Genomic DNA, 14753 nt, shown 5'->3' on the forward strand with positions numbered 1-14753 from the left:
GCCTTACCACTTTAAGAGTTCCAGTGCTCCGGCTGTGTATATATACTGAATGAAACTATTTTGAAGAGGACAATATTATTGATTGAAAAAAAAAATCTTCAGTAGATAAAAAATCAGTCTCCATACTCTTCTCACAGACACCATACACACAGTGTCTAACTTTAATGGTTGACTTATTGTGTGAAACCTTTAACATAAAGTTACAGTACTGGCCATTAAATTGCTACAGCAAGAAGAAATGCAGATCATAAACGGGCATTCATTGGACAAATATATTATACTAGAACTGACATGTGATTACATTTTCACGCAATTTGGGTGCATAGATCCTGAGAAATCAGTACCCAGAACAACCACCTCTGGCCGTAATAACGGCCTTGATACGCCTGGGCATTGCGTCAAACAGAGCTTGGATGGCGTGTAAAGGTACAGCTGCCCATGCAGCTTCAACACGATACCACAGTTCATCAAGAGTAGTGATTGGCGTATTGTGACGAGCCAGCTGCTCGGCCACCATTGACCTGACGTTTTCAATTGGCGAGCGATCTGGAGAATGTGCTGACCAGGGCAGCAGCCGAACATTTTCTGTATCCACAAAGGCCCGTAAGGGACCTACAACATGCGGTCGTGCATTATCCTGCTGAAATGTGGGGTTTCGCAGGGATCGAATGAAGGGTATAGCCACGGGTCGTAACACATCTGAAATGTAACGTCCACTGTTCAAAGTGCCGTCAATGCGAACAAGAGGTGACCGAGACGTGTAACCAATGGCACCCCATACCATCACGCCGGGTGATACGCCAGTATGGCGATAACGAATACACGCTTCCAATGTGCGTTCACCGCGATGTCTCCAAACACGAATGCGACCATCATGATGCTGTAAACAGATCCTGGATTCATCCGAAAAAATGACGTTTTGCCATTCGAGCACCCAGGTTCGTCGTTGAGTACACCATGGCAGGCGCTCCTGTCTGTGATGCAGCGCCGAGGGTAACCGCAGCCATGGTCTCCGAGCTGATAGTCCATGCTGCTGCAAAGGTCGTCGAACTGTTCGTGCAGATAGTTGTTGTCTTGTGTCTTGCAAACGTCCCCACCTGTGGACTCAGGGATGGAGACGTGGCTGCACGATCCGTCACAGCCATGCGGATAAGATGCCTATCATCTCGACTGCTAGTGATACCAGGCCGTTGGGATCCAGCACGGCGTACCGTATTACTCTCCTGAACCCACCGTTTCCATATTCTGCTAACAGTCATTGGATCTCGACCAACGCGAGCAGCTATGTCGCGATACGCTAAACCGCAATCGCGATAGGCTACAATCCGACCTTTATCAAAGTCGCAAATGTGATGGTACGCATTTCTCCTCCTTACACAAGGCATCACAACAACGTTTCACCAGGCAACGCCGGTCAACTACTGTTTGTGTATGAGAAATCGGTTGGAAAGTTTCCTCATGTCAGCACGTTGTAGGTGTCGCCACCGGCGCCAATCTTGTGTGAATGCTCTGAAAAGCTAATCATTTTGCATATCACAGCATGTTCTTCCTGTCGGTTAAATTTCGCGTCTGCAGGACGTCATCTTCGTGGTGCAGCAATTTTAATGGCGAGTAGTGTAACTGCTATACCGGAGAACTCCACAAAAGCGACCGGCAACTCCTCGGGCATGTCAGGCAGGAGTGCAGCCTACATGGCCCCTGTACAACTGAGTGTAGCGAACTCGCCCTGTCGTAGTAATGGGCGGACACACGGCGGCGATAGAAGTGCTAGCAGAGAACGCCGTTTCCGATGGAACAATTCGCGTCCACCATACACACGATTACAAAACAGTGACGCGAGTATTCTGCCGACGACCGCCATGAAGTTCGGTGCGAGAGCTGCACCGGTCACTTCTTCTGGTATCGAGAGACCCTCCTAGCCTCCTGGAGGGTGCTACACACCCCATCGTCTTAGGACGCTCTCGAAGTTCATCATAGGGACCGGACGCCGCTCTATTCAGCATTCATCGCTGTTTCCCTTGGTGCAATCCGACTTCAGGACAGCTTCATCGAGGTATGAATATTTTCTATACATTTATCTATGAAGATCCTGATTGTGTTACTTTGTCAAGCTCTGGAATAACCATACTTTCAAGTCTTCGTACCTGTGAGACACAGTAGTTGTGATTTTGTTACTACTGTTGAAGCGGATGTTTTTTTCCTTGGTCAATAAACTTTTGTAAACTTTGATCACTATTTCTCTGTGTCGGATTTTCGACACTGTTAAACAAATCTCTTCTACTGCAAGCTCTTTGCTTTCAATATTTTGAGAGGTGGTAGTGTGGAGCAGAACAAGAAAAAATGTCCAGTTATGTTTGCCTCTAGAGCACATACCTGAAAATCTATGAGCATTTTTTCATCTTCCTACTGTGCTACCTCTTCTGAAATACGTCTCCTCTATTGGACAAGTGTTTATATATCCCACACGTAACAGACAGTTTTGGCCCATACTACCTCCTCCTAAAATATACACAGCAAGGAGCCTGCACAAGATGATGGAGAAATGCTCATAGGTTTTAAGGTATCCATTTTAGAGCCCATGTTTACTTCACTTTTTTACTTCGAATGATCATTCCTGTCATGTCCGTGAATGTTTGCCACTCTTCCCTGGACACCCTGTGTGGGCTGGCTTGTTTTGGGGGAAGAGATCAAACAGAGAGGTCATCAGTCTCATCGGATTAGGGAAAGACGGGGAGGGAAGTCGGCCGTGCACTTTCAAAGGAACCATCCCGGCATTTGCCTGGAACGATTTAGGGAAATCACGGAAAACCGAAATGAGAATGGCTGGACGCGGGATTGAACCGTCGTCCTCCCTAATGCGAGTTTAGTGTGCTAACCACTGCGCCACCTCGCTCGGTGGACACCCTATGACCCTAGTACCTAATAACATTTGAATAGTTTGCTTTTGTTTTTAGGTAGAAAACCAGAGTTGCGAAAGCAAATAAACAAACAGTAGAAATACGACAGATAGTACTGCTTTTCCCTGCTGTTTTCCCGTTCATTGTGTGCCCAGGTTTTAAGCACAAGAATGTGGTCAGATGGTTGATCACCGCTAACAAGGAAGTTTCCATATATATACTAAGACACGTCCGAAAGAACAGATACCATCGGTGACCATTCAGCTCGTTAGAATGAAATTACAATGAAATGAAACCCTTAGCTGCTTACAGGAGTTGACATACGTCAACAGGGACAGATGAAAATGTGTGCCCCGACCGGGACTCGAACCCAGGATCTCCTGCTTACATGTCAGACGGTCTATCCATCCGAGCCATCGGGGACACAGAGGATACTACGACTGCAGGGATTTATCTCTGGCACGCCTCCCGCGCCGCGGTGGCTCAGATGGATAGAGCATGTAAGCAGGAGATCCCGTGTTTGAATCCCGGTTTTGGTTCAAATGGCTCTGAGCACTATGCGACTTAACTTCTGAGGTCATCAGTCCCCTAGAACGTAGAACTACTTAAACCTAACTAACCTAAGGACGTCACACACATCCATGCCCGAGGCAGGATTCGAACCTGCGACCGCAGCGGTAGCGCCGTTCCAGACTGTAGCGCCTAGAACCACTCGGCCACCCCGGCCGGCCTGAATCCCGGTCGGGGAACACGTTTTCATTTGTCCCCGTTGACGTATGTCAACGCCTGTAAGCAGCTAAGGGTTTTCATTTCATATAAGGAAGTTTCTGTTGTCCGTTGCTTCCTCTGCTTGGTGGTCGACGTTGATAATCGCTTGTAGGTATTTAATGTGATTTACAGAAGCTACGTTAACGATGCCCAGAAAATAATAAATCACGATGTAACCTTATTTCGTTCTTGGAATTTCCAGACACGGAGAATAGCGAGTACCATCAACATTAATGTCAGTAGTGACGAAGCAGAATTTAGAAAAACAATGATTGGGAAATTAGTTGGAGGAACTGATGCAGATTGAGTTATCCTACTAATATTGTCATATATTGTAGCAGAAACATAAAGCGGAATGACCACGTGGAAATTTGAATCTAGCTCTCCTGAATAAAAATCTGAAGATTTAATAAATTCTAAATTCGAGCCCTAGCTTATTTATATTTTGATCTAATGAATTTTCTTACGCAGAATGTGATGTTGTTAGCGGTAGGAAGATACTTTCAGCAAACGGAGAAATAATATGTCCGACCTGTAACTGGCATCAAATTCTTGGCCTCTTGCTGTACTGGGGACTAACCTCCAACGAATCCAAAATATTGTTAGTTTAGTTCGTGAAGTATTACCCGACCACGATATTACTGCACTTAGCTTCAAGTGGTCTTTATCGGAAAAATTTGGCGATATTACAGTAGAGACATTAAATATATCTGCAATTGCGAGTATGGACAACCGTCAACTGTAGAATGGAATGACGACAGTGTAAATATGTGCCATACCGGGACTCGAACCCAGATTTACCGCTTATCGCGAGCCGTCGCCTTACCTGTTTTTTTCTTTCCTTTGAATTATTATGGGTGGAGGTTACACTCAACAACCGAGCTAGGTTAATAATTGGCTCCTTTTACCGACCTCCCGACTCAGCAGCATTAGTGGCAGAACAACTGAGAGAAAATTTGGAATACATTTCATATAAATTTTCTCAGCATGTTATAGTCTTAGGTGGAGATTTCAATTTACCAGATATAGACTGGGACACTCAGATGTTTAGGACGGGTGGTAGGGACAGAGCATCGAGTGACATTATACAAGTGCACTATCCGAAAATTACCTCAAGCAATTAAACAGAGAACCGACTCGTGGAGATAACTTCTTGGACCTACTGATAACAAACAGACCCGAACTTTTCGACTCTGAATGTACAGAACAGGGAATCAGTGATCATAGGGCCGTTGCAGCATCCCTGAATATGGAAGTTAGTAGGAACATAAAAAAAGGGAGGAAGGTTTATCTGTTTAGCAAGAGTAATAGAAGGTAGATTTCAGACTACCTAACGGATCAAAACGAAAATTTCTGTTCCGACACTGACAAAGTTGAGTGTTTATGGAAAAAGTTCAAGGCAATCGTAAAATGCGTTTTAGACAGGTACGTGCCGAGTAAAACTGTGAGGGACGGAAAAAACCCACCGTGGTACAACAACAAAGTTAGGAAACTACTGCGAAAGCAAAGAGAGCTTCACTCTAAGTTTAAACGCAGCCAAAACCTCTCAGACAAACAGAAGCTAAACGATGTCAAAGTTAGCGTAAGGAGGGATATGCGTGAAGCGTTCAGTGAATTCGAAAGTAAAATTCTATGTACCGACTTGACAGAAAATCCTAGGAAGTTCTGGTCTTACGTTAAATCAGTAAGTGGCTCGAAACAGCATATCCAGACACTCCGGGATGATGATGGCATGGAAACAGAGGATGACACGCGTAAAGCTGAAATACTAAACACCTTTTTCCAAAGCTGTTTCACAGAGGAAGACCGCACTGCAGTTCCTTGTCTAAATCCTCGCACAAACGAAAAAATGGCTGACATCGAAATAAGTGTCCAAGGAATAGAAAAGCAACTGGAATCACTCAACAGAGGAAAGTCCACAGGACCTGACGGCATGCCAATTCGATTCTATACAGAGTACGCGAAAGAACTTGCCCCCCTTCTAACAGCCGCGTACCGCAAGTCTCTAGAGGAACAGAAGGTTCCAAATGATTGGAAAAGAGCACAGGTAGTCCCAGTCTTCAAGACGGGTCGCCGAGCAGATGCGCAAAACTATAGACCTACATCTCTGACGTCGATCTGTTGTAGAATTTTAGAACATGTTTTTTGCTCGAGTATCACGTCGTTTTTGGAAACCCAGAATCTACTATGTAGGAATCAACATGGATTCCGGAAATAGCGATCGTGTGAGACCCAACTCACTTTATTTGTTCATGAGACCCAGAAAATATTAGATACAGGCTCCCAGGTAGATGCTATTTTTCTTTACTTCCAGAAGGCGTTAAAGTAACCTCTGGCGTGCCACAGGGGAGTGTTATGGGACCATTGCTTTTCACAATATATATAAATGACCTAGTAGATAGTAGTAGTGGCTTACAAAACACTCGCTCGACCTATACTTGAGTATTGCTCATCAGTGTGGGATCCGTACCAGATCGGGTTGACGGAGGAGATAGAGAAGATCCAAAGAAGAGCGGCGCGTTTCGTCACAGGGTTATTTGGTAACCGTGATAGCGTTACGGAGACGTTTAACAAACTCAAGTGGCAGACTCTGCAAGAGAGGCACTGTGCATCGCGGTGTAGCTTGCTCGCCAGGTTTCGAGAGGGTGCGTTTCTGGATGAGGTGTCGAATATATTGCTTCCCCCTACTCATACCTCCCGAGGAGATCACGAATGTAAAATTAGAGAGATTAGAGCGCGCACGGAGGCTTTCAGACAGTCGTTCTTCCCGCGAACCATACGCGACTTGAACAGGAAAGGGAGGTAATGACAGTGGCACGTAAAGTGCACTCCGCCACACACTGTTGGGTGGCTTGCGGAGTATAAATGTAGATGTAGATGTAGTAGATGTAGTTCGTCGGGGTGGACGTCATACAACACCAGTTGTAGTTGATTGTTGAATATTTCACAAAGTTTTTTTGTTTTACAGAGGGCAGCCAAGCCTCTGACAGAATACGCTGAGCTACCATACCGGAACTATTAGGCTATCCATGTTCGGCACTCGCCCAGACCTAAATCTTCATATGTCGTCAGCCATGTGTCAACCTGTACTCGTACATCCATTATACATATTCCCGTCCAGGAGAGACATTTTACTTGAAAGTCGCTTGCCAAGAGTCTGTGGATAAATACGGTATTGCAGTGCCTGTGTTATTCAGAATACAATACAAAGTTCCTCTGCACATATGTGTATGACCAAAGGAGCATAGCATAGTAATTCAGTACAACAAAAGCACTGCAATATCGTTTTACAGTAAGCAAGTGCAGTAGTGACTAAGGAACACGCAAGGCACTGACAGTGAGTTTAAGACAGTTGTGCATAGTCTACCAAGTGGTTAAGCGTGTGAAATATCACGATAAAAACACACCATGAGCTGATCTAAGCGCCGTCACACCCTGATGCAATAATATTGTGGTCCACTAATGCAAACATAACGTGCCAGAAAAACAATGCCCTGAGCTTTCTGAGGAGAAATGTATCAAACTCAGCACAGTTATTTGTTCATCATACTGTGAATAACGTTCTCCGCGTGATAAACTGGTTTCACCAACAAGTGCACAGCTACGGTAATACAGAGCTAATAGAATCGCTGTATGAGACAGCAAATTCCGTAAAGGTCAACTGAGATCCAGTCTTTCAAACTTTATAAATCAACCAGCTTCCACACATTTATTATATAATGGCCAAAATTGGAAGCGAACAATAAACAGTAACATATCCATAAATTGACTTTACACACACACACACACACACACACACACACACACACACACAAGGAAAATTTATGTTTGCCTTTATAGCGTTATAGCTAAAACGCGTTTTTAATTATGAGTATGAAAAAATTAACAAATTTTTATGAACAACTTTCCTACACAAATTCACAACGCAGTGCGAACTAATAATTTTCTTCAAATTTTGATAAATCATGTTTATTTCACGCCACGTTTAGTGATGATACGGTATCCTGTTAAACTCATGGTATGAAAAGTAAATTAAACTGAATTAAACCGATTCATTCTTAAAGGCGCTCTGATGAGTTCCGAAATTACAGGAGCAATAATACGACCCTCACAAGCACTGCTATTGAACAGACATTCAGATATACAGCATATGCTAATTGAGTTTGGACTATGTTATTGTGACAACAAACTTGTGGGTAAAAAGTTTTCGATGGCATTGAGCCGCGGTCACGGAATACTTAAAAAAAAGAAGCCATTTGATTCTGTGTTATGATACTGACCTTTTGTACTCTCCAGATTTCGGCTTTTGTGCCATTCATTATCAACTACAATGCTGAAAGTTTTTAGACCATTATTACATCATACCCGTTAAGACAGTCCAGAGTAGGTAAACATGGCTAACACATGTCTTTAAGATATAACTGTCTAACAACTTTTAGCATTGTACTCGATAACGGCATTAAGGCCGAAATCTGGATAGTACAAGAGATAAATATAATTATATACAGTCAAATGGCGGTTTACTCTTTTACGAAACTTCTGGGCAAATAGCTTTTCCGGTAATTTTATTTTGACTTCCTTTGCTCTGTATTTGTGTGATGTTTAGGGAAAAGTCAAGTAATAACACCGTACAAAAATTTTTTGGTATTGAAATATTTATCTAAGCGTTATCCCTACGCAGGTGATCATTAACGTCTACGTCACAGGCCTTGTATCTCCTTAGAGAATACCAGGTTCTATTTTTCCCTTCACTGTCAAGAAAAACACACCATTCCTTCATAGCTTTGGTAAACATAGCTTCATTTATTTGTCATAGCGCTGGGATGAATGCAGACTGTATTGAAAGACGTTTCGTTTCCTTTAAAGCTTGCTTCAAGTAATGGATACAAGAACTGAATAAGTTCTGAGACGCACAGGGTTTTCGATGTAAGAAATAGAAATATAATTTAGTTCTTATCTTGGGAAGTTGTTTATTTTGTTATAATTCATTGTAATGTCCATCCACAATTCAACAGTACTTTTTTCTTGCGTTACTTTTTGATGTAGGGAACCACCCCCAAGAAACTTCCCCACAATCATACAACTACACACGTTGATCATAACGTAATATACCGAGCGAGGTGGCGCAATGGTTAGCACACTGGACTCGCATTCGGGAGGACGACGGTTCAATCCCGTCTCCGGCCATCTTGATTTAGGTTTTCCGTGATTTCCCTAAATCGTTTCAGGCAAATGCCGGGATGGTTCCTTTGAAAGGGCACGGCCGATTTCCTTCCCAATCCTTCCCTAACCCGAGCTTGCGCTCCGTCTCTAAAGACCTCGTTGTCGACGGGACGTTAAACACTAACCACCACCACCACCACGATAACGTAATATGAAACGTGAAAAACCGTCTAAGGATTAACCTGTCGTTTCGAAACCGGCAACGGCGCTTTTTATCTCTAACAGATTGCATTATTAACAGTGGCTCATTCCTGTTTTTACTATTTTGTAAGAGCGAACCTGTACCTTCACACAGTCACAGTCTCACCACGTTAATGTTCGACGAAATAGCAAGAAGATACAGTCTTGTGAAAGCTGATGAATCATTTTGAAGCTCGCTGTGCACTCGGTATTATTCCACATGTCACATGTAGCGTTTGGAACTGCGACCTATTGCAAAGAGATAGCTTGCACTGTATGGAAAGCGCCTCTGTCCTGTGCTGCTAGAAATTGGCACAAGTGTGTATTAATTATTCTCTGTGCAAAGCATTAGCATACAGTGATCCTGACTGCCCGTTCTACCCGTTTCACAGCGGAAGCTAGTAAATCAAAGAGCATAAATCCCCAACACAAATGTGGCGCAGCAGTGAAACTGTAATCCGCTGCGTGCCAACCGGACGGAGTGGTGTTTTCCGCTCGAGCGCTCTATACAGTGGCGCCGCGCAGCGGTAAGCACAGAAATGAACTGCTAGTTCCGCGCCACCGACCTTCAGCGAAAGCTGATCTGTGTTATTCAGGCGACAAAACTACTGGCATTCGATGCTCTGGTAAACGAAACTTAATACCTGTTTGGTAAGAGCGTGTTGCAGTGACACAGGCGAGCAAAACAAAGGTGCAGAGGGGCGAGTAACCGTATATACGAAAAGGGTCAGATAGAGCTGGCGAGGCGAAGTAGCCCTACCCCCCCCCCCCCCCCCCCCCCTCCAAAATGCCCCACCCCCCACAAAGACGCAGAAGAAAAGTACGTTAAGAATTAATCATGAGACATAAGTGAGTTCTTCTACCATCCTGGCGTTACTATGTTCTGCTGAAAAAACAAGAAATATATATATATCCTAAGCTTCGCCTGCGCGAAAGGTGACAGTATTGCCTCAACATTACCTGACAGTGACATGCGCAATATGACCACGGACTTACAGAAAGATCTCACACTTTCAAACAAATATGTACTACTCTCGGCAGCGCAGTTTGTTGGATTTCGGCATCTATGTTTATGATACTGGAGATGGGATTGTGTGTGTCTGGCATGTGAGAGGTCCTCTTGAGGTGGAAACCGTATTTTATCTTTTCTGGTTCAAGTTGTTAATGACCCTGATAGCCCTCTAACACATAAAAAAAAACTGTGGTTGGAGTGATAACTGCCGTGTCCAAGCAAAAAATCGTATCATATTATTACTCTACGTGTTTCTAGGCAATATAGGTGTGTTTAAAAGAATCAACCACTAGTTCCTAACGTTTAGGCACAGTCTTCCTCCGACCGGAATTTTGCTCTGATCGAGAGACGCTGGAAAAAAAAAAATTCAAAGTGTCAAGTTACAGCTGACGTTGTCTCAGTCATTGTTAATGCGTTGCCTACTCGGCCTTTTACAACCATGAAAACTTGAGTAAAGATTTTTTTTCTTCTATAAAGCATCTGAAAGTGTTGTTGTAGACACAAAAACATGAAGATATCAAAATTACCTGGGGTCGTGAAAAACAAGAACACATTCAGTGAACTTCAAATATGGTTACCCAATTACGGTTCTAAAGAAAGGTTGTAAAGTACGTATGTAGAACTGTAAACGGAACCTAGCCAAGGCTCGACATACGTTACGTGCCAAGAATAATGGAGATGTAACCCTTGTGCTCAATTTCTGGTTAAGCCACCTTACAAGGACAGTTATAAATTTAAAAATTACAGGGTCGCCACACTAATATATTAGGTCGAGTATGAATGGGATGAAAACAGCGATTACACGAACAAACATCTGGAGTTAAGAATGAAAACTAGAGGGAAAACATAGGAGAGAGATAATGTGGATAACAATATAATAGAAGGGGGCAGTAAATTTTGGACTTGACATTGAGAGAAACTGCCGAGCAAACTTGAGAACTGGCGATTAAAAATAACGTTCAGAAACTGAAAAATGTCGGAAGATGTAGAAGATAATGCATGTGAGACGACAAGTTTTTCCATTCCCTTGCAATCTTACAACTTTAAAGAAAGACGTAATTCTACGTATTGAAGGAACGCGAAGTTTCAAATAATTCACCGTTATAGGTAGAATTTATCTGATGTCGTGTAACTGTGTTAGATCGTTCGCTTTGCAGTGAAGCCCGCCAATAACAACCTGATTAAAGAAGCTGGCCATTGATCACAGGCCACTTTTCTTTTGTCAACTTCTTACTGCACAGATAACCGTCGATACTTTTTGTTTTAAAGACAGCAAAGAGCTTTTAACATCTTCATTATACAACTGTCCTTCTTAACAATTTTACGAAATGGGTAAATATTTTATAATTTAAAATTTAAATTTATGCTTTCATATTTTTGTAAACACTCTGTGCTGCTTAAAGGACCGAAATTTTACCAAATATGAAGAGCACGTTACACCGCTGCCAGTCCACCTTGAATGGGAATGAAATTACTTTAAAGAAAGAAATTCATCATACGCAGTTACTCAACAGGTCGAACCATAGACCCGATCGTAGCACTAAGTAAATTAGTACCGTGAGTGAGTGTAGTGGTGAACGATAGAGCACAGAAACTAAGCGAGTAGAAGTAGCGTATTGAGGGTTGCATCCGTTAGAAATTAAGGCGCCGCTGTTACGTCAGTGTTATACCGGCATCTTTGGCGCTACAGTTCAGGAAGCATGATGAATCTGAGAACGGTGGCGCTCTCATACAGAATTGTGCAGGCGTGTGACGCTAGATGTGACTTCGTACGAAAGCTGGGTGCACGATCTTACTGTAGTACTGTAGCACTGACGAAGTGAAAACGAACGATTACCAGGATCAGATGGCCCCTAACGAAGCTGAAGTTGTGTTTTGTGAGACCGTGAAGAGTGGAAATTGAATATTAAGTGATGCGGTATACACAATTGCAAATTCGTTCAACAAGAGGAAGAGTGATGACTGGAAAAAGTTCGATGCTATAGTCCAATCTTGAGAGAAAAACGTACAAAGTTCATTCAATGCCAACAAAATGGTTGTCTTTTTATTTATTCTACATACAACATGAGAAAACGAAGTACAGAGCAGCGTATTTGTTGTGTCCTTGGGACCAAAAATCGTTCTACTTGTATATTCTTCCAATCATGCCGACTTAGTTTATGGGCTAATAACGAGTGTAGCTGCTCATTGTTCCTCCAACTTTTTCGTCGACAGGTGTACACTTTATTTTATAAGTTAATTGCCATTTAGAGGAGCATTTTCATGACCGGCTGCTGTGGCCGAGCGGTTCTAGGCGCTTCAGTCTGGAACCGCGCTACCGCTACGGTCGCAGGTTCGAATCCTGCCTCGGGCATGGATGTGTGTGATGTCCTTAGGTTAGTTAGGTTTAAGTAGTTCTAAGTCTAGGGGACTGATGACATCCAATGTTAAGTCCAATATTGCTTTAGAGCCATTTGAACCAAGAGGCAACTTGCCACGATTCGCGCGGCTCGCCTCGTCGGAGGTTCGACTCCTCCCTTGGGCATGGGTGTGTGTGTTGTCGTTAGCTTAAGTTAGATTAAGTAGTGTGTAAGCCTAGGGACCTATGACCTCAGCAGTTTGGTTCCACAGAACTTACCACAAATTTCCAATTTCCTGACTCCCTTCATTGCATTAAGCTGAAACTAGTACGTTCCAGTAATAAGAGTTACTGTTCCTACGTTAATGTCTTGAAAATGTATTATGAAGACAAATAAAACTGCACATAGAATGTTATTCACGAAAATTTAAAATTTGTCCGTTATGATAAATGGAATCGAGATCATGTTGCTGGAAAAAGGAGAGTTGTTAGTTGTGTGAACTTGAGTAAAAGGAAGTTTCCTGTACATAAAAATATGCAGAAATGTGACTAATTAGTTGGCATAAAGTTGAGCGGGGTTTTGAAAGTAGCATTGGCATTCAAGATCGATTGAAGAGGCAGTTACATTATCTCTAAGTGATCTCATGTTTTCAAAAGTGGAAAGACGACATGTGTTTGACATTTACATGACGCTAGTTCAGAATATGATGTGTAATTGCTCTCGTAACTGATTAATTACATGAGTTAATATCGCTGATTGTTGTAACAACGGGCGATAACAGCTGAACTACGAAACTCTATTAATTCTTGAGGTTATTACGAGTTTTATTTACGACAGTCACGTAATTAGTTCCCGCTAATCCTAATAAACGAAAATTTGCTAAGTTGAATTATTTCTTCAGAAGCGGGGGTGATATCGATCATTTCTGTTCTGGAGGACTAATTTGCAACATTTTCGTAAAGTTACGGCCTTAGCAGAGAAATATTATGAGTCAGTTTAAGGATTAGCAAGTCGCTATGTGCGTTGAATGACCTAATCGGTCAATATACTGTATCAGAGGTGTGAATATCTTTGCGAACCTACTGCTATTAACTAATTGCATGGTTTGGGCGACCGATAGACACGGTGAATTAAATGTTATGTTGAAACTTCCAGGCAGATTAAAACTGTGTGCCGGACCGTGACTCGAACTCGGGACATTTGCCTTTCGCAAGCAAGTGCTCTATCATACCAGCGCACACTCCGCTGCAGAGTGAAAATCTCATTCTGGAAACATGACCCAAGCTGTGGCTAAGCCATGTCTCCGCAGTATCCTTTCTTTCAGGAGTGCAAGTTCTGCAAGGTTCGCAGGAAAGCTTCTGTAAAGTTTGGAGGATAGGAGACGAGGTACTGGCAAAAGTAAAGCTGTGAGGACGGGGCGTGAGTCGTGCTTGGGTAGCCCAGCTAGTAGAGCACTTGCCCGTGAACGGCAAAGTTCCCGACTTCGAGTCTCGGTCCAGCACACAGTTTTAATCTGCCAGGAAATTTCATATCAGCGCACACTCCGCTGCAGAGTGAAAATCTCTTTCTGGAAACTGTTATGTTCTCGCCACTCGTAAGTTTCAGCGGGAGTTCTTTGTGAACTACAAACAGCATACAGTCGCGAAGTAATTAGTGTCAGGGCGTGATGCACTGCTGGACGTAGCAACATGCGGCTCCCTGCCGCAGGTGTTGGGCCGCAGCTGCCTGACTACGATGACGTCAGCGCCGCGTTGCGAGGCCTGCTGTAAGAGAAGCTGCTGCAGCTGGCCGCTGCGCAGTCAGCTGCACATTGGAGGCAAGTAGTGCGCAGCCAGCGTTACCTGTGAGTACGCGAACCGGTCGACGGTGGTGGGCGGCGTCGCCCTGCTGTCGTAGAGGCCTGACAGGGCGTGTGTGATGGGCGGCAGGGACCCGTGCACGCGCGCCTGCAACACATCCTGTGCCACTGCCCGTTCCGAAATCTCTCCACCTGGCGCCCACTACTGTACGTCATTCTGCCAGACAGCTAGCTACAGTAAACGTGTGAATCAGCTGCACCTGCCGCTGGGTCTTACGCAGCCCGCAACGCATTCCGATACCACGCGCAAGATTCTCATACTGTATTACACTACTGGCCATTAAAATTGCTACACCAAGAAGAAATGCAGATGACAAACGGGTATTCATTGGACAAATATATTATACTAGAACTGACATGTGATTACGTTTTCACGCAATTTAAGTGCATAGATCCTGAGAAATCACTACCCAGAACAACCACCTCTGGCCGTAATAACGGCCTTCATACGCCTGGGCATTGAGCCAAACAGGGCT

This window comes from Schistocerca americana, chromosome 2 (genome assembly GCF_021461395.2).
Source record: "Schistocerca americana isolate TAMUIC-IGC-003095 chromosome 2, iqSchAmer2.1, whole genome shotgun sequence".
NCBI classification, from domain to species: Eukaryota; Metazoa; Arthropoda; class Insecta; order Orthoptera; family Acrididae; genus Schistocerca; species Schistocerca americana.